The 21,205-nt window shown below is 39.1% G+C and overlaps 1 pseudogene; it reads left to right on the forward strand.

The window, feature by feature from the left end:
- Window positions 1–11,471: 11,471 nt before the first annotated feature.
- LOC109200311 (uncharacterized) lies at window positions 11,472–16,782 on the forward strand (annotated as a pseudogene).
- The last annotated feature ends 4,423 nt before the right edge of the window (window positions 16,783–21,205 follow it).

Below are 21,205 nucleotides of genomic sequence, written 5' to 3' on the forward strand. Positions count from 1 at the left end.
ACACACACACACACAAGCACGGTCCCGAGACAGGCGCGCCCACACACGCGCTGACCCACCACCAGATGGCGGTTTTTAAGCATAAAAAAGTAAAATCTTTTTAATGGCTTAAAAATAAAAGAATGCTATTTGATATAAAAACTTTCTAAATAATCAATCAGTTCTTTTTGGGGGGGAAGAAAAAGCAATGAGCTATGAACTATCATATTTTTTGAGCAATATCATAATTTTATGAAAATCATGCTTTTTATGAATATCATATTTTTTGTGAATATCATATTTTTTTTACTTCCTTTATTACTTCCTTTACTTCCTGAGCTCATGAATAACTTATTGGGGCCACAAATCACTCAGTCTGACATAAGGGGCCTAATATCCCTCCCTCTAATAATACTACAGACAGGTAGAAATGGGATCAGATTAATCTTTGCTTAGTCAAAAGCAGACACCTCCTGTGTTCAGTGCATCATATTAAAAAAAAAAAAAAAAAACGATGGCATGCTTCACGTGATTTTGCATCCACTTCCAAATCGTAGTCAAGCAGCCCAGTCTCATAAATAGGTAACAGAAATGTCTCTGTTAGACGTGTACAGTGTAGTGTAAGCATTAAAACATCATAAAGGAAACACTAACATTTATGTCAAACTAATTTTGATAAAAATGAACAGGTGCTTTATAGATTTAAAAAGAAAGAATCTGAAAACAACACTTTTTAAAACAGTATCTTTGGTCTAAGTGGTCAAAGGAGAAAACAGAACTGAACAATGTTCAATAACAAACCATAGCATGCACGAATATTACACATCTCACAACAATACATATTTCAAACGTTTTGATTGTTGCAGTGAACAGACATGTTGCTTTTAAAACCACATGCAGTGTGTGACCATGACTGTTCACTGAAACCGTGAATGCCACTTCTTTGAAGCATTCTTCTACTTCTTGCTATCAAAATGGAAGCAGAAAGAGCACGAGCTGCTTTGATCTACTCAAAGGAAAAAGCAGAACATCTGAGCTGAAACCAGTCAGCTGAAATCATTAACATAGAAACAATAATTCAATGCAGTGTCTCAGGTAGCCTAGCCTGTTACAACTGTTGACACAAGCTCAGTACAATTAACACACAGTGTCAGGGAACTCCAGTGTGGGAACTAGTGGCTTTAGGTCTGTAGTCAGTTAACTTTCATCCATCCCTCCAATGTATTTAATTCGAGAGGAAGAAATGTCAGGTTGGTGCAGGCTGGTTACATGCATTTGGTCCCATGCTGTCTTTAACTAGACGACTTGGTTCACTTTATGGCTGGGCTGTATGTGCAGTTATATCATCTTATTTGGGCAGGAGTACCTGTCCCCTGTTAGGGTTAGAAAGTTTCTCCATAAGCAGAGCTTCTAGCGCTTTGAGCTTCTAGCACATCTGTGGCTGTGCAGGCTGACAGGTTTTTGGTGGCTCTTTTTACCCCACTGGTTGTGAGTGTGTAAATACCCCCACTAGTTCTTTTGGGCTGCAGTTGACTTGGGAGGAAGGGGTGGGTCTGCCTTGACTTGATGAATAAAAATGATCTGGGATGCATAAATTTCATAATGCATGCATACATCTCTATCAATTAAACCTGGCCTGAGGGCTGCCATTTTTAAAATTCAGTTATTTCTCTCAGAAATGTTGGATCTAAATAATGAATGTGTTACAGTTAAAATGACACAGGTCAGTGTAAATGGCTCATTGGGACATAGGAACCTTTAAATTAAACCCCTTAACATGGTATCTAGTGTCAAATAATATCAAAGCTGTAAACGCCGTTTACAGTCAGAATTTATTAAAAAAAAACTATGATTGTAAATAAATTCAAACAAGTGAGCTTTTCTCTTTGTGTTGAATATAAACACTGTGACTTCTTAGACTGTAAGCTTTACTTCAGCACAACCAAAAACTGTGCTGTAGAAGCCGTGACTCAAAATGTCTTTTGATAACAAGAAAAAAAATACCTTTTCAGTACACGGCCTAAAGTTCTTCTCTGACTTCTTCTGACATCGGCTTTTTCTGCTGGTTTGAAGACAACAAACCAAAAAAAGATGATTTAGTCACTTTGTCTGCATCATGCAGCTCGAATGTGTCGGGTAACAATGTTGAATAGTTGTCGTTATCCCTCTCATGTGTCAGTAGGATTGTACTGTACAGCATCTCATTGATATGTGAGGAATGCTTATGTAATACAATAACAGACGTCTGGTCTGACATCATTAAAATATAAAGGGCAGGAGATATTTAGATATTTGTTATATTTATATTATAGTTTTATAGCTGACAGATATTACCAAATAGATGGAATTTACTAAAAAGCTGGATGAACGTGAAAAATATATCCATCATTACAAATGACCACGAGAGTCACTAGAATAACATTCAACTAGACACTCAAAAGATGCCCTTAAATGTCCTTTAAGTGGCGGAACAAATGAACAAACAGTTAATCGCTTACTTCCGATGAAATCTGCTCAGCTACTTTGAAAATAGTTTCTAACTGGTTCCTCCTTTAACAGGATGACTTCTCAGGGCTAAGGCCATCATCCAGTCCAGCAACCTTTATAGTTCTGCTTTGATTCACCAGGAACTATTAGGGAAACCTTTCAGTGCCTCCTGTGAAAGACACAGGCATAAACACACAGACATTTATTAACATGTTCCACAGTCTTCCAGTTTGATCATTTTGATTTTCTCATCCTGTGGAAAACAGCGTATATCAGGGGATGGTGATTTTTCGTTTTTATGGGCCAATGATTTTTATTTTTTTTTGTAACAGCATGAACAATGAGAGGTGGTGGATTGGCCAGATGCTGGCCGATGTGTAAAAATAACTCAGTTGTTTGGTGGTGGCTATGGCGGAGCTTCCACAGAGGCCAGCAGTTGGATGGGGAAGGGGAGGCAGGTGGAGGAGAGGCCCGAGGTGGCCGCCGGTCCGAGTGTCAGGTGAACTTAATTTCAGGTAAGAAGTTATGACCTGCAGTCTATCTGGGTCAGATAGAAACCAAGTTTAGGTGTAGTTTATTTTCGTTGTGCTGACTTTTCACAGTCAGTTACAATAACTCGTACTGCGTGCTAGCTATCATGACGGACTTTCTATACAGCTGGGCGGGTGCTATGATGTTACTGATAGTGAACTTTATTTTATTCATAGAGTTGCCAACCGCTCCTTAGAAAATGGAATGGTCCCTCATTCAGAGAAAATATTACAGTTTCGTATTGAGCTGAGAAGGAACGAAGTTTGTCCCGTGCTTCAGCTACAATGGAAAAAGACACAAAGCTGGATTTATTCAGACTTTTTATCTGATTTAGTGCTCAGCTCAGATAAAATAATAATAATAAAATAATTATTGTGGGTGATTTTAACATCCATGTAGATGCTAAAAATGACAGCCTCAACATCGCATTTAATCTGTTACTAGACTCAATTGGCTTCTCTCAAAATGTAAAAGAACCCACCCACCACTTTAATCACACTCTAGATCTTGTTTTAACGTATGGCATAGAAACTGAATATTTAACAGTGTTTCCTGAAAACCCTCTGCTGTCTGATCATTTCCTGATAACATTTACATTTACAATAATTGATTACACAGCAGTGGAGAGTAGACTTTATCAAAGTAGATGTCTTTCTGAAAGTGCTGTAACTAAGTTTAAGAATATAATCCACCCACTGTTATCATCTTCAATGCCCTGTACCAACATAGAGCAGAGCAGCTATCTGAACGCTACTCCAACAGAGGTCGATTATCTTGTTAATAATTTTACCTCCTCACTACGTACGACTCTGGATACTGTAGCTCCTGTGAAAACTAAGGCCTCAAATCCAAAGTCCCTGACTCCGTGGTATAATTCTCAAACACGTAGCCTAAAGCAGATAACTCGTAAGCTGGAGAGGAAATGGCGTGTCACAAATTTAGAGGATCATCATTTAGCCTGGAGAAATAGTTTGCTGCTTTATAAGAAAGCCCTCCGCAAAGCCAGAACATCTTACTATTCGTCACTGATTGAAGAAAATAAGAACAACCCCAGGTTTCTCTTCAGCACTGTAGCCAGGCTGACAAAAAGTCAGAGCTCTACTGAGCCAACCATCCCTTTAACGTTAACTAGTAATGACTTCATGAACTTCTTCACAAATAAAATTTTTATCATTAGAGAAAAAATTACCAATAATCATCCCACAGATGTAATATTATCTACAGCTACTCTTAGTACCATCGATGTTAAGTTAGACTCTTTTTCTCCAATTGATCTTTCTGAGTTAACTTCAATAATTAATTCCTCCAAACCATCAACGTGTCTTTTAGACCCCATTCCTACAAAACTGCTCAAAGAAGTCCTGCCATTAATTAATTCTTCGATCTTAAATATGATCAACCTATCTCTAATAATCGGCTATGTACCACAGGCCTTCAAGCTGGCTGTAGTTAAACCTTTACTTAAAAAGCCATCTCTAGACCCAGCTGTCTTAGCTAATTATAGGCCAATCTCCAACCTTCCTTTCATATCAAAAATCCTTGAAAGAGTAGTTGTCAAACAGCTAACAGATCATCTGCAGAGGAATGGCTTATTTGAAGAGTTTCAGTCAGGTTTCAGAGCTCATCACAGCACAGAAACAGCTTTAGTGAAGGTTACAAATGATCTTCTTATGGCCTCTGACAGTGGACTCATCTCTGTGCTTGTCCTGCTAGACCTCAGTGCTGCGTTCGATACTGTTGACCATAATATCCTATTAGAGCGATTAGAACATGCTGTAGGTATTACAGGTACTGCACTGCAGTGGTTTGTATCATATCTATCTAATAGACTCCAGTTTGTACATGTAAATGGAGAGTCCTCTTCAGACACTAAGGTCAATTATGGTGTTCCACAGGGTTCAGTGCTAGGACCAATTCTATTTACATTATACATGCTTCCCCTAGGCAACATCATTAGAAGACATAGCATAAATTTTCACTGCTATGCAGATGACACGCAGCTCTATCTATCCATGAAGCCAGGTAACACACACCAATTAGTTAAACTGCAGGAATGTCTTAAAGACATAAAGACCTGGATGGCCGCTAACTTTCTGCTTCTTAATTCAGATAAAACTGAGGTTATTGTACTCGGCCCTGAAAATCTTAGAAATATGGTATCTAAGCAGATTCTTACTCTGGATGGCATTACCTTGGCCTCCAGTAACACTGTGAGAAACCTTGGAGTCATTTTTGACCAGGACATGTCCTTCGATGCACATATTAAACAAATATGTAAGACTGCTTTCTTCCATTTGCGCAACATCTCTAAAATTAGAAATATCCTGTCTCAGAGTGATGCTGAAAAACTAGTTCATGCATTTATTACTTCCAGGCTGGACTACTGTAATTCACTATTATCAGGAAGTCCTAAAAACTCGCTGAGAAGCCTTCAGCTAATCCAAAATGCTGCAGCAAGAGTACTGACAGGGACTAGAAAGAGAGAGCATATTTCTCGTGTTTTGGCTTCCCTTCATTGGCTTCCTGTTAAATCCAGAATTGATTTCAAAATCCTGCTCCTCACATACAAGGTCTTAAATAATCAGGCCCCATCTTATCTTAATGACCTTGTAGTACCATATCACCCTATTAGAGCACTTCGCTCTTGCACTGCAGGCCTACTTGTTGTTCCTAGAGTATTTAAAAGTAGAATGGGAGGCAGAGCCTTCAGTTTTCAGGCCCCTCTTCTGTGGAACCAACTTCCAGTTTGGATTCGGGAGACAGACACTATCTCTACTTTCAAGATTAGGCTTAAAACTTTCCTTTTTGCTAAAGCATATAGTTAGGGCTGGACCAGGTGACCCTGAATCCTCCCTTAGTTATGCTGCAATAGACGTAGGCTGCCGGGGATTCCCATGATGCATTGAGTTTTTCCCTTCCAGTCACCTTTCTCACTCACTATGTGCTAATAGACCTCTCTGCATCGAATCATATCTGTTATTAATCTCTGTCTCTCTTCCACAGCATGTCTTTCATCCTGTTTTCCTTCTTTCACCCCAACCGGTCGCAGCAGATGGCCGCCCCTCCCTGAGCCTGGTTCTGCCGGAGGTTTCTTCCTGTTAAAAGGGAGTTTTTCCTTCCCACTGTCGCCAAAGTGCTTGCTCATAGGGGGTCATATGATTGTTGGGTTTTTCTCTGTATTTATTATTGTGCTATCTACTGTACAATATAAAGCGCCTTGAGGCGACTTTTGTTGTGATTTGGCGCTATATAAATAAAATTGAATTGAATTGAATTGAATTCTGTGTGTTTATGCTGCACAGCTGCCTCTTCTTCTCTCATTCTCTCCCCCTCCCTCTCCTGTTGCTACTTCAATCATGAAACTGATCAATGATCAGCTGATCGGCATTTCTGTGTTGTTTGTTTATCGGCAACTTTGCGCCAGAAAGAGGAAACCAGCGGATGTCGCGCTAAACAACAGCAGCACGTTTAAGCTTGATGAGCTGTTGTTAGAATTTATTTAATATTAATTTCTAGTATCAGCTGATGTTTGCTGGAGCCACAGCTGTAAAAGCTGCTGGTCATGATATCAGTTTGGTTATCCGGTGAGAGGGAAACATGAAGATGAAACCAGGAGATGTCCTTACTGAATCATCAGGGCTGAACAGGTGATGGAGAAACAGGTTTACCTTTTAGGTGACATGAATGAGTTGAAGGGAAGTTATAAACTGTTTCTGAGAAATAACACCAGGATCCTTTTCTAAGTAGCTGACAACTGGTAACTGTGCAGGGGCGGGTCTAGCAAAGTTTTCCCAGGGGGCAGGTAGGGCATTAACAGGGAGAGGGGGGCACAAAGAAATGCTTTTCTTTCGTATTCTCATTTAAAATATCTAGCTTTATTAAATAATTGTCTCAATCATACAACCAAAGTTTTTATCTGATGTAAAATGTATAGAAATCATACATACAGCAACAAGACGGTGTACATCACTGTCAAATAATTCAAAGGCTTTATGGCTTTTCCTGTAATACCTGGTTGGCCGGTCTCTAGTCAAAATGCCCGGGCCGATTCTTTGTCCCAGTCCAGCCCTGGGCACGACACGCAGTGAATTAATTTGAGCAGGCGCATTAAAAAATAAATGGCCGGGCCAGCGGTGCACATCGCAAATTAGCTCGCATAGACACATTAGTTGTGCCGCTTCTTAATGACGGTATTTTAGCTAACAACCCCAACTACCAGATTCAACTTGTAATTGGCTAAAAATCACTTAGCCTACCGGTGACAGGGACGTTGCTAGCTGGCAGTTTTTTCAAGCGATGTTGAAATTTCCACATTCCAACACTTCAAATGCTTCAGGAGCTGTCTGCTCAGCGCAGCATCAGCACCACGGAAATCCCTAGACTCGAGACAGAATTCACTATGCATTTTCAGGACTTTCAGGTGTATGGACCAATGTTTTCTTTTCTGATCAAACCAGAAAGGTTTAATGAGCAGAAAACGACAAATGTATCAAATATATTTGATACATTTTGATACATTTGTATGATATATTTTTATATAATAAAAATATATCATACACAACGTGATATAGCAAAAATAATTTTGTGGATTTTGTTATAAGGGTTAATAAACATCTCAGTTCCAAAAAGTCAGAATTTTCTTACTATTTTTTGATGGGTTGGGTCATACAGGGTTAATTCATTCGCAAAGTTAACTCTTAGCCTCGTCCACCTTAATTGGAAAATTCAAAATTCAGTTTTATCTGTTGTTGTCCACCTTCCCCTTGTTCAGTTTCTTTCCGATTTCTCAGGCTTTTGTGCTCAGTCATTATAAAATAATTGTTGTGGGTGTTTTTACCATACATGTATATGCTAAAAATGACAGCCTCAACATGGCATTCAATCCTATACTAGACTCAACTGGCTTTTCTCCATGGCTTCCAGTTAAATCCAGAATCTCCTTACATACAAGGTCTTGAATAATCATGCCATCTTACAGTGGCTTGCAAAAGTATTCAGCCCCCCTGAACTTTTCCACATTTTGTCACATTACAGCCACAAACATGAATCAATTTTATTGGAATTCCACGTGAAAGACCAATATAAAGTGGTGTACACGTGAGAAGTGGAACGAAAATCATACATGATTCCAAACATTTTTTACAAATAAATAACTGAAAAATGGGCTGTGCGTAATTATTCAGCCCCCTGAGTCAATACTTTGTAGAACCACCTTTTGCTGCAATTACAGCTGCCAGTCTTTTAGGGTATGTCTCTACCAGCTTTGCACATCTAGAGACTGAAATCCTTGCCCATTCTTCTTTGCAAAACAGCTCTAGCTCAGTCAGATTAGATGGATAGCGTTTGTGAACAACAGTTTTCAGATCTTGCCACATATTCTCGATTGGATTTAGATCTGGACTTTGACTGGGCCATTCTAACACATGGATATGTTCTGTTTTAAACCATTCCATTGTTGCCCTGGCTTTATGTTTAGGGTCATTGTCCTGCTGGAAGGTGAACCTCCGCCCCAGTCTCAAGTCTTTTGGAGACTCCAAGAGGTTGTCTTCCAAGATTGCCCTGTATTTGACTCCATCCATCTTCCCATCAACTCTGACCAGCTTCCCTGTCCCTGCTGAAGAGAAGCACCCCCAGAGCATGATGCTGCCACCACCATATTTGACAGTGGGGATGGTGTGTTCAGAGTGATGTGCAGTGTTAGTTTTCCGCCACACATAGTGTTTTGCATTTTGGCCAAAAAGTTCCATTTTGGTCTCATCTGACCAGAGCACCTTCTTCCACATGTTTGCTGTGTCCCCCACATGGCTTGTGGCAAACTGCAAACAGGACTTCTTATGGTTTTCTGTTAACAATGGCTTTCTTCTTGCCACTCTTCCATAAAGGCCAATTTTGTGCAGTGCATGACGAATAGTTGTCCTATGGACAGATTCCCCCACCTGAGCTGTAGATCTCTGCAGCTCGTCCAGAGTCACCATGGGCCTCTTGGCTGCATTTCTGATCTCCTTGTTCGGCCTGTGCGTTTAGGTGGACGGCCTTGTCTTGGTAGGTTTACAGTTGTGCCACACTCCTTCCATTTCTGAATGATGGCTTGAACAGTGCTCCGTGGGATGTTCAAGGCTTGGGAAATCTTTTTGTAGCCTAAGCCTGCTTTAAATTTCTCAATAACTTTATCCCTGACCTGTCTGGTGTGTTCTTTGGACTTCATGGTGTTGTTGCTCCCAATATTCTCTAAAACAACCTCTGAGGCCATCACAGAGCAGCGGTATTTGTACTGACATTAGATTACACACAGGTGCACTCTATTTAGTCATTAGCACTCATCAGGCAATGTCTATGGGCAACTGACTGCACTCAGACCAAAGGGGGCTGAATAATTACGCACACCCCACTTTGCAGTTATTTATTTGTTAAAAATGTTTGGAATCATGTATGATTTTCGTTCCGCTTCTCACGTGTACACCACTTTATATTGGTCTTTCACGTGGAATTCCAATAAAATTGATTCATGTTTGTGGCTGTAATGTGAAAAAATGTGGAAAAGTTCAAGGGGGCCGAATACTTTTGCAAGCCACTGTATCTTAAAGATAGTCTTCTGTCTCACTTCTAGGATATTTTAAAGTAGAATGGGAGGCAGACCCTGAAATCTCATTTAGTTACGCTGCAATAGGCCTAGGCTGCTGGGAGATTCATCTTCACTCACCTTCTTTCATTTATTATCTGTTTATACAGCACTCTGCATTTAATCATTTGTTATCATTAATCTTTGGCTCTCTTCCACAGTGTGTCTTTTCTTCTGCCTTCCTCCCTTTAACTCCATGGCAAATGCCTGCCCCTCCCTGAGCCTGGTTATACCAGAAGTTTCTTCCTATTCACTGTTAGCCTTTGCAGTAATTTCCATAGCTTAGTACTGCAAAATCAAGAGTAAAAAACGCTAAAGGATGTTTGCAGTTTAGTACTGTAATTTGCAAGTAATTGTGGGAAAATTCCATGAGATTACATTATTTTTACGGTAACTCACCGTACTCATGGAAACAGCTGTAAAATACAGCAAATGTAACAATTGGTGATGTTACTGAGATTATACTATTACACCATCGGGATTTCTGTTGTTTTCTACTGTAGATCTAAGAGTAATTACCTAAATCCTCATTCAGAGTGTATTACCATAAAATGCAATTCATTGTGAGAGTAGTATCACATGTAAACTACAATATACAGCATCATTTTTAACTTGAGTAAGTTGCAGCTACACTATTTGAAGTATTTGAAGTATAACTGAAGTATACTAAGAAGTACAACGAAATACCCAGCAAGCATTGCAGTGCTTTAACTGTAAAATTAAAACAACTATGAAACAAATAATTGATGTTTTAAACAAGAATTTGTCACAAATTCTTGTGTAATGTCTTTTACCTTCTGAACAGAGTAAGTGGGATAAAAAAAAATGTTTAAACCGTGAGTGAAAAGGGTTAATAGTTAATAAACCTCAACTGTCAAATCATTTTCTCAACTGTTTGCAATATAATTCTGGTACTTGAACTATGAGTGTAATTCTCTGCAAAGGAAGCCTTCTGATAGTTGGAACTATTATCTGACTGTCTGGGGAATGGAGTGATTTGTTACATGTGAAAAATATGTTTCAACTGGATTTTAATTACTATATTTCAACCAGAAGTAAGCCAAATATAAACTAAAAAGTAAATCAATAGTATACTTGTAAGTTTAGTATTGTGTTAGAGTATATTTTAAGTATACTCTTATAGACTGGAAAGGACATTATGCTAGTACAGTTATAGTGAACAAAAAGTACATCCAAAAGTTCATTTCAAGTATACTTCTATATACTAAAACGGGGGCCAATGTAGTCCCCAAGAAGCAATAGTAGTATACTTACTAGGTAACGTATACTTAGACTGATTTCCTTTCTATATGTTACATTTAGAGTAATGTTTAAAAGTTACTTCATTTAGCAGGGTGTAGCTTTTTTCTCTTCTTATTCTTTTTTATACTGGAACTTCATTCTTTCTGTATAAGGTGGTACTTTTAAGACACCTCTGCCTAACTACAGTGAACTAACCAGAAGTCTCGGAATATGCTCTGGTGGTCATTTTACACAAGTTCAGGTGTCACATCCATGAAACCTACACCACTAACCAGCATCAGTCCTACAACTTCACTCTCAAATTTAATAAATTGTGGGACAAGCAGAAACTGTATTTTTAGCGGTGCATTTTGTGGCAGCCCAGACTGCTATAAAATGCACTCTCCTTGTAGCACCACTTCATCTTGGTTCAGAAGAGATGTCCTGGATATACATGATAATGTAACACGGGTGTTTTTGTTTGTTCATGTTTAGCGCGTTGGGTTGTGTTTTTAAAGCGAATGTTACGTTTTTAAAGCGTGTTATGCAACAGGTGTGTGTAGCACTGGTTACACATCTCAATGGGAGAGCATTAGTCGAGACCACACCTTTACCTGACGTACAACGTGGCGTATGGCGCACACTTTCAAAACAACAATGGCGGATAGAAGATATTGATCGAGGCGGCTAATGCTCCTTTCGCTGGTTGCCAACCACCATTAAATAACAACAAGAAGAAAATATTGATCTGCTTTTCTTAGTTTTGCACCTTTAAGACGCAATTCAAACTCAAACAAAGCTGCAAAGCAGGAGAAAAACATGGCCATCAACTATTCTGTGCCACAGATCCAGTTCGCTGCAGCACAGAGTGATGATGAGATGGTGGAAGAACAACAGAGACAATTTACGGACCGTTAACATGTGCAACTTAGAAGTAGTCAGAGGTAACTGGATGGAGTTCAGTCAGGTTAAATGCACGGTTGATTGGATTATATCTGAAGATCTTATGCTATTCGTGACAACTCTACTAGACTCCAAATTTCTCATCCATGAGGGAGTATCTCAAAAGTAAATGAAACAACTAAACTTAACACTTTTTCCCTAAAACGGACTGACATGGGAAACGTTAAAGTTGGATTGACACCAGCTAATCAGTCTGAAGGTAAGTGTTTTTTCACTTATTCGAGAGAAGTCAGAAACGCGTTCTTATTACTGTTTGTTTTGACTTTTAAGCTACCGTGCCAGGTTATTTTCATTCAAATGCTAAGACAAAATATCAGTATCTATGAATGTGGAGACTCAAAAGACTAGTTAGTTAATAGTTGCCGATGGATTTATGAGACTTGATAGAAAGTTGGACGTTTGCAACAGGTGAATCGGTGAACTACCGAGGTTGCGCCCAAATGCTGTTAGCTGGTCAGTGTTTTCAGGTGTGCTTGTACTACCTGTAGGGTGCGGAGTGCTGACTTAGTCAGGCTAAACCCATTAAAGCGTCGAGCTCAAATATGTTTTCATTTTTGTGCACTGCTCTCTTGTCTTTTGTCAGCACACATTTTCTGTTTATTGAAGCCTTTTGTTAATAATTTTGATCATGTAAAAACTGGGAATTGGTCCCTATTGACAATACTCTTATTTTTTTTTTTTTTTTGCATTGCATATGTCATTTAGGAAAGGTAATTGGTCATTGAACTTTTTGCAACTATGTGTATTTGTAAATTTTGTGGCTTCCGTGCACACAAATTTATATTGTTCAGTTTGCATGTTAAAAGCCACAAACATGTAGCTAACTATAGGCTTTCTTGTGGAACTGAGAACTGTCCTGCCACTTTCAGAACATTTTCTGCCTTTCATTCACATATGCCTAGGAATCACAGAACAAGAAGGGAGACCACTGAGGAGAAGTTCTATGAGTTCACGGGTGACCTCAGCTGTCAAGTTCCTGGATGTGGGTATGCTGCACAAAACTTTACAACTCTGTGCCCATCTCAGATTTCACATCAAAGACGGGAAAAAAGTATTATGTCCATTTGAAGATTGCTCTAAATACTTCAGTGTCCGAACATCATTTTCCAGCCGTATTTCTCGAAAACATAAGTAGACAGTTCAGCAGTCAAGGCAACAAGAAATTGGGGAATTTGCCATAATACAAGGACAGGACACAGTTAATCTATTAGAAGACAGTTGGCTTTGTGTAAATTAAAAATGCAGGCTAAAATGCTCTTACCAACCAGCACTATACAGAGCATCATAGAGGAATTTCAGGATCTTCTCAGCTGTGCAATGCACGATGTTCTTGCAATACTGTCTGACAAACTGTCTTCATTTAATATTCCATAAGCAGAAGTGGACAAAATCAATCAAGAACTTTTTTCATAGAGGACTATATATATCTGAGACACAGTAGGTTTCCTGACAAAGCTTTAAAAGCAAAACATCACTATTTGTTACATTATGCAGAGCTTATCCTTCACTTTGGACCACTCATTCGTCTGTGCACCCTTAGGTTTGAGAGCAAGCACTCGTATTTCAAAGCATGTACAAGTTCAGTCTTGCATAACTTTGTCAACTTATGCAAGACTGAACGGCATCAGTTACTGCAGTCCTACCTCTCAGTGGGCCAAATGTTTCCACCTATAGTCCAAATGATTGGAGAAACAAGAGATTAGAATCATCATCTTTACAACGCTCTCATTCAAGAAGCTGTGGCAAACTTTGGATGTGTCAGCAGTTGTCTACAAAGGTACCAAGTATGTCAAAGGCTATGTTTCCATTGTAGATGACACTGATGATGGCTTGGTTTTTGGGAAGATAGCTGTTATACTTGTTAACGATTCTGAATTGTACTTTGTGCTCAAGTTGCATCACTCAGTACTCCTCATTGACCTTGGACTTCACTGCTTGCGTTGCCCTACAGAAAGAAGTGTTTGTGTAAATGCTGACAGTCTGATGGATTATTACCCACCACCACTTTATAACATGGCAGGCCTTTTTGTTGTCTCCTTACACCATTCAGTTTCCTCTTAATTGTTTTTCAGGGATGGAAATTGAAGAGGAACTTACAAGCCTCCTGCCGACACTAGACAGAGAGAAAATAATCTGCATTGTAGAACATCTGACGGACGTTATTGGTGTACAACAAAAAAGTGATCTTTTGTTTGTGGAGGCGGAAGATCTCAAACCCTTTCTCACACCAATTCAAATACGTAAACTACTTCTTGCATTTAAAGGAGGTTTGTGTAGGTTCTGTACAAATCATAGACCTGAGTCTATGATTTGAAGGTCACTCATAGACTCATATGTCACTGATTAGCTTGATTAGCTTTTTTTTTCTCTTCACCATACTACACATGTACTTTGATAGTATAATGTTGAAGAGCGTTTTGGGGCTCACATTGTCTGGTAGATACTTAACACGGAAAACATAAGTAGACACTAAATCTAACACCATTAACCTTTCATTGGTAGTGGTACAACTAAGGGTTTGAAATTGTGACATATTGTAAAATATATTGACTCAAGGTCTTTTCAATGCAAGACCTTGAGTTTGTAGTTCTTTTGCAGTCCTGGGATTGCTTCTTTTCATCTTTAGACAAGGTCCCCAAAAACTGCCTTGCCGTTACTACTCAATCCTAATTGTGATCTTTATTTATTTATTTGTTTAGATGGCAACAGACCAGAGAACCTGAATGACACCATTACTCTGGAGCCATGCCCTGCTGCATCAGCTGAAACATCAAGCCATCCACCTCACCCCTCCTCCTCCACGTCCACCACTATGTACAACCATTACTCCAGCTCTTGGGTCTCACACTTACAGATTCCTTGGGAAAGATTTCCACTCCGACTGTCGCATGCAATCACAAGAGGAGACAGAGCTCATCCAGACGACAGGAGAAGTATGGTTAGAATTGTTGTGGAGGCCATGCAAGTTCACTGCAGGAACCCTAAACGTGCATCTTGTGAAGAAGTTGCTAAAATCATTGTAAACAGATACCCTCAAACATTTGCAGATTTTACTGAAACAGGAGAAAGACTGGGTTGTGGACATTATTCACTACTAAGAAGCATCAAATCTAGAGTTGAACATGTTAATCGAGATAATACAACACATAGACTTCGTCAAACAAAGAGAACCAGGAATGAGGAAGACTGCAGTCCCAACAGTAATGCAACCTCACCTAAAAAAGTTAGATGCCTTGTTGATAGCTATGGTTGTATAAATTGGCAACCAGTTGAACTTCCTGAGGGGGAAATGCCAGCTTCTTTAGAGGAAAAGAAACACATCTTGTTAACAATTTTTAATTCAGAAGGACCTGGAGCTGTGGAGAGACCTGATGTGGATGACTTCATGTGCCTCACATATATTTCTCAGCGGCAGCTTATCAACAGTTGTCCCTCACTTTCAGTAGCTGAAATTCAGGAGCAGTGGCCATTCTTGTTTACTCGGAAAGGTCTTTCGAACCACTTTTACAAACTCACAGGCATCGATATCAGTGAGCGCTTAGGTCAGGCCCTCATAACCAAAGGCAGAAGGATTATTAACTATTTCTCCAGCCAGAAGCTCAATAAGGACACTCGGTATAAGGACACTCATCCAGCAGATAGAAAGTGAGGGAGTTTTGACCAACAACAAGGTTGGCACAGCAACCATACTTCTCATGATGAAGTATTACAAGGAAGATGAAGACTCCCTCTTTGTCTTAGCAGATGTAAGCTTTTTTCATACAGCTCTATGTTTAATGCTGTTGCTTGCTGTCCTGTTTTTGTTTTGTTTTTTGTTACATAAAATGTCTTGGTCCTTTTTCTGGCAGGAAACATCTACCAGGATGTCCCTTGAAGCAGAGAGCAACCTGCCAATCGCTCCAAGGCTGATTATGCTTGGTAAGAAGTCATTTATGAAATAGAGCTGATTAGACCATATTAAAATTTCTGTTTGGCACAGGAGCTTTTCCTGGACACGGGTATCCAGTCTCTTTTTTCGTAGCTCAAATTTCTGTAATTTCCTTTATAAACCAAGGTTGTTGGACATGTGTCTCAGTGAACCCAGCAAGGTAACAATATCAAATTTCACATTACATATTACTGATCAACATAGTAAAACATAGTAGCTACACCAACAGCAGAAATACTGAAGTCAATACTGTAAAGTTTAACAGCAGCACAAACTATAAACTCCAAAATAACCATACAGTTGATTCATCTCCGGTAATTTAATTGGGCTGACTCTTTGTTAGGTGTGTTTAATGTGCAGAATAATTCCCAATTATGTACAATTCTAATATGTTAAAACGGACTTATGTACATAAGGCCATTAATAATTAACTGTACGTAGCTATTTGCTTTATGACTATCTAGACAGTGTGAAGAAGTGAAGTATTGAAATTATTTTATGTTGCATAATGACAACATGTTGCCCCTATACATTTAAGGACAAAGTTCAATGACCGCCACCTGCTGGATGGTGAATGCAGAGGGGCGTGTAATTGTTGAGCTGGACAAAGAGAACACCTTTGCTGATGCGATGTCAGTCTTCTTTGGTTCATTCTATGTATTGAACCTGGAATACCAGGAGTCAGCGTGTGCAACATTGGAACTGATTCAGAGGTATGTTTGAACAGTTAGCTAATAGTGATAGATGATGAATAAATTATCCCTAAGTAACTCATTATTTCAAATCACAACTCAATGTTACTGTATGTTACTATTTATTGTGGCATGTTTTAAGGTTTTTTGTAAGGATAAACCCTGAAGAGGGAACAAAATGTACCTCCAAGGTTGGCACAAGCAGAAAGACTGGGACCACTGTGAAGCGAAAGGTTGTTCACATTAACCCTCATGTCACAACTTTCCTCCAGCGGCTTACTGAATTTGAAAACTTCAAATTAGGTAACTGTTTTTGCCATTTTTAGTGAATTTCTTGTATAATTTAAGTGACCAATGTGTTGTTACCTGTGTCTCCACAGATGATCCATGGCCCATGCTTTCCGGACATTTACACAAGACGAACAACAATGAAGACAAGCTCTCTTGCCATCTTGCAAGACGCTGTCTCTGTCCAATAGGTTTTTTGAGTGCAACAGTTTTGATTTTTTTTTTTCCTTCTTTTACCCGTTTGTTAAAAATTATTTCAGCTACTTACACTTTAATTGTCACATGTATTGGCTCACCATACAAATCAATGAACTCAGTCCACAAAGCAAGATCAGGGTTCAGTGCAGGTCAGTCAAGTTCCTTCACACCACACACGCTCATCCATGTCCTTGTGGACCCTGCTTTGTGCATTGATTTGGTAGTGTGAGCCAGTATTTTGGATAAAGTGTATATAAAGGCAGAAGTGTGGGGCTTGATATTATATTCATTACAATTCAGTTTATTTGTATGGTGCCAACAAAATGAATGCCAAGGCACTTCACATTGTAGGTTTAAGACCCTACAAAATATAACTAAGAAAACCCAACACTTGAGCATATGTTGTCTGCCATGATATGGATATGAAATAATATCGTTATTGTTTGTACAACCATCTGAGAAAATAATGGATTACATGGTTTAGTAAAAAAAAGTGCTTCCTCAATGAAAATATGTTTTCAGTTCTTTTCAGTTTTTGATTTTGGAAATGTGTATTTCAGCAGGGAAAAATCAGAACAGAAATAAAAAGTGGTGTAAAGCACATGAATTATTGTGTGTGTGTATCTATCTATCTCGATCAATCGATCTTTAGTGGGTATATATATGTTTTTATATAAATATAAATAAATAAATGGTACCTTTTTTTTAATACAATACAATTTTTTTTTTTTTTAACCCTCCAGTCTCTTACAGTATGTTACTGTTTCCTTAAATTACGGTAAATTACGACGTGTTAAACAGTAAATGACCGCCTGTTGGGACATGGTATCCTCTAGCAGAGATTAATATTTTTGGTACTGATGATGCGTGATAACGGTAAGTTACTGGTAAATATATTGCAGTTTATTACCTTGCAGCGGGCTTACAGTGACATACCGTGAATAAACGGTAGTATACCAATTTCTTAATCACAGTATAATGTTACTTTGTTGACGTAATTTACGACATAACGACATAACGTTATCTCACTGGCGACAGTGACGCCAGTGAGATACCATAAAAAAAGCTACGGTGCGTTACCATAATTTGTCCAAGAGTATTATACCACAACAGCAAAAAACGGTATCATCCTGCAAAACAGTAAGCTACAGTAATACGGCGTCATGGTATGACGCTGGCAACAGTGACGCCAGTATGTTACCGTAAAGTGGAGATGAAAAGTCTAACAGTGTTGAAAAGGGAGTTTTTCCTTCCCACTGTCCCAAGTTCTAGTTGAAAGGGGTCATTTGGTTGATGAAGTTTTATCTTATTATTATTGTACAGTCTTTATTTAACAAAATAAAGCACCTTAACTTAACTGGCTTTCTGGTTATTTGGTGCTCTATAAAAAAAAAATGGATTAACTGGGTGAAAAATTGCCGTCCGCATGATTTCTGTGATGTTTTACTATTGTAACCACTTTTCTCTAAAGCAGACTAAATCAATATAATGACCAACTATTAAATAATTTACTAACAGGAAGGAGAGAAATCTAATGTTTAATAGTTCATGATTAATTGATTTATTCTTTGGAGCCATTAAATGTGCTACATTATTCTTTCTTTGTAAATCTGTGATTTTTATTTAGATAGTCTGAGCACAGACACAGTCTCTACTTGCTCTTGTTGGACAGGGTTTGGGGGGGTGTGACAAAGGGAAAGAAAATGCAAACAGGTAAGTAAAACTATAACTCTGCTTGCCTGTCCCAATTGTGGATAGTCATGCTTTGGTGTCTTTAATAAACCTGATTTCTAAAAATGAGAGCAGCGATATCCAAAGTGGATGGATGCCATCTCTCTTAAGAAAAGCAGGTTTTACCCCAAAAGTTTTCCAGTTATTCAGTTATCCAACATTATTTTTTGGATACCACTCAGATAGCCAGTGGACCTTTATTGTCCCCTGATTGATGGGTGTTATTACTGTCAACATTTACAATATTTCCCAGTCTATACCTACTCTTAGCCAACAGTTTCTAATTGGTGTCAGTGTCACCTGCTCTGGCCCCTTGAATGCAATCATCCTGTTGTTTCACATTTCAAAGAATAGCGTGACCAATTACACTTGAGCAACTTTCTTCAGCAAGTATGTCATCAGGTAAGGAAAATCTATTTGAAACATGAACAAGTTTGATGGTGTACCAGGGGCTTCTGTTTAGGGCTATGGTTTCACCTCATAGTCACCAAGCTGGCCTGATTTCGCAGCTGCAAAGAGAGGACCTGCTGGGGACAGCTAACCCAGTTAAATGGGGCTCAGGTACTTTGGCCTGCACCAACTACCAGGGTCTGGTTCATTGACCTGGGTTTTCAGTTCAGTGAACAATAAATGTTGTCCCCATTGGGAATAAATGTCCTTCAACAGAAACAAGGATATGCAGCCAAGAAGGTGAGAAACCTCCCCTTCCTCACCCAGATAGTAGTGATAAAAAATGACCCTAGAAAAATACCTTGTTTAAAACACACCCAACCATAATGTGACTTTAGAGAATGGTCATGTAACTTATTAATTAAGAAGCACAAAGTCAGGCATTATTTCCTGTGAATTCCTAATGTGTGTAGGGATGAAAATGTCTATAGGGAGACAAAATGCCATGTAAAAGGATATACAGTATTTGCCCCCTTCATTGTTTTCTTCCTCATTTCTTTCTTTCTGCATTGCATGCTGGGAGTGTGGTGAGTCTAACTGAGAGATTGAGGACTTGTTTCTAACTTTACGTTTCTGTCTGTTATGTCTTTTCTTTCTGATAGTATAGTTTGATTTTTATAGTGTGCGTGGAGTTAAATTAAGCTTCACTGATATTATTGATTGCTTAAAACTGGCTTTTTGTCGGTTGGCTTGTGTTACGACCCTGGCCATAATGTGTCTCGGTGGCTGTTTTTTGTTCTGCCTGTCTGTGTCTTTAAGAGTCTCTGCAGGTCCCTGATTGGAGAAGCTGACGGCTGCTGATTGGTCCCCTGATCATGTGGTTGCTTTGAAAATCTGTCACCAGCAGTTGTCCCGGGGCAGCGACTGACAGCAGCAGCAGACCCATCCTTGGCCTCCAAACCCTGTGTTACTCGTGTGTGTTCCTGAGGATTGCTGAGCTTCTGTATATAGTGTGTAGTTTAGAGTCACGTGTAAATAGTCACTGAAGCCGAAGGGGTGAGCTGCCTTGTTATTTTCTGTATCATTTTCTCCTGTTTATTCAGTTAGGGAGTTAGGGGTAGCATTTGTCTTTTGTTTGTTTTTTTTATCACGTAGGGTTTAGGTAGCACCCGCTTGACTCATTAAGCTGGTTTTGTTTGGTTTTGGGGACCAGGGCGGGGTCACTCTTCTTTTAACTTATGCTACGTTCCTGTACCCCTAGACAGGGGTGTAACAACTTGCGTATCGCTAAAATGGACCTCTCTAGCCTTACGAGACAAAATGAGTTTAAGATCATACCTAGTTGTCCTTGCTCTGTAGAAGAGTGTAGTCTGTCGGTGGGTGAAATTGTGGGTCATAGCAGCATTAAATCTGCTGCTCGGATGATCTACTTTAAACCTGAATGGAGCCAGAGATATGAGGAAGAGAGTCAGTGAGTATGAGTTAATGAAACTGAAGCATATAAATGTATTAATGGTCCAAGAAAACACATAGTGATTGTTTAAATGAGACAGACTGGAAGACTGGGATTGTGAGGGAGAAGTAATTTTGAGTCATTTAAATAGAGCCAGTGGTGGAGTGGCGCTACTTTTTCAAAAAAATTTCTTCCAGAATCCTATGATTTTCAGGAGGTGGTAAAGGACAGGCTAATGGTGGTGAAGGCAAAGTATGAGTGTTTCAAGATTATGGTTGTGAACGTGTATGCTCCAAATACGGGGCCAGAGAGAATACTTTTTCTACACAAGCTTGAGGATGTCTTATGCAAGTGTGATCCATAAGAGTTTCTTTTTTTGGCCAGAGACTTTAACTGTACAGAATGATCAGTTGGACAGAAATCATTTAGAACCTCATGTGCCCAGAAGCACAGTCTGTAGTTGATGTTTGGAGGGAAATGCACAATAAAGAAAGACAATTTAGGTGGGCTAGGAGTAGAGAGAACTTTTTGTCTGCAGTTAGATTAGACAGAATATACTGTAAAAGATTACAGTTTGTCCAGAAGTTCTGGACATGTTTTTTGGAAACCGGTTGTTAGTGTGATTTTAAGAGGGATAGGAAGGCTGGGGATGGGGGCCTCACTGTTCTTATTGGACTGTCATTCATTGCATTCCTATGAAATAC

Source organism: Oreochromis niloticus, linkage group LG11 (assembly GCF_001858045.2).
Source record: "Oreochromis niloticus isolate F11D_XX linkage group LG11, O_niloticus_UMD_NMBU, whole genome shotgun sequence".
Taxonomy (NCBI): domain Eukaryota; kingdom Metazoa; phylum Chordata; class Actinopteri; order Cichliformes; family Cichlidae; genus Oreochromis; species Oreochromis niloticus.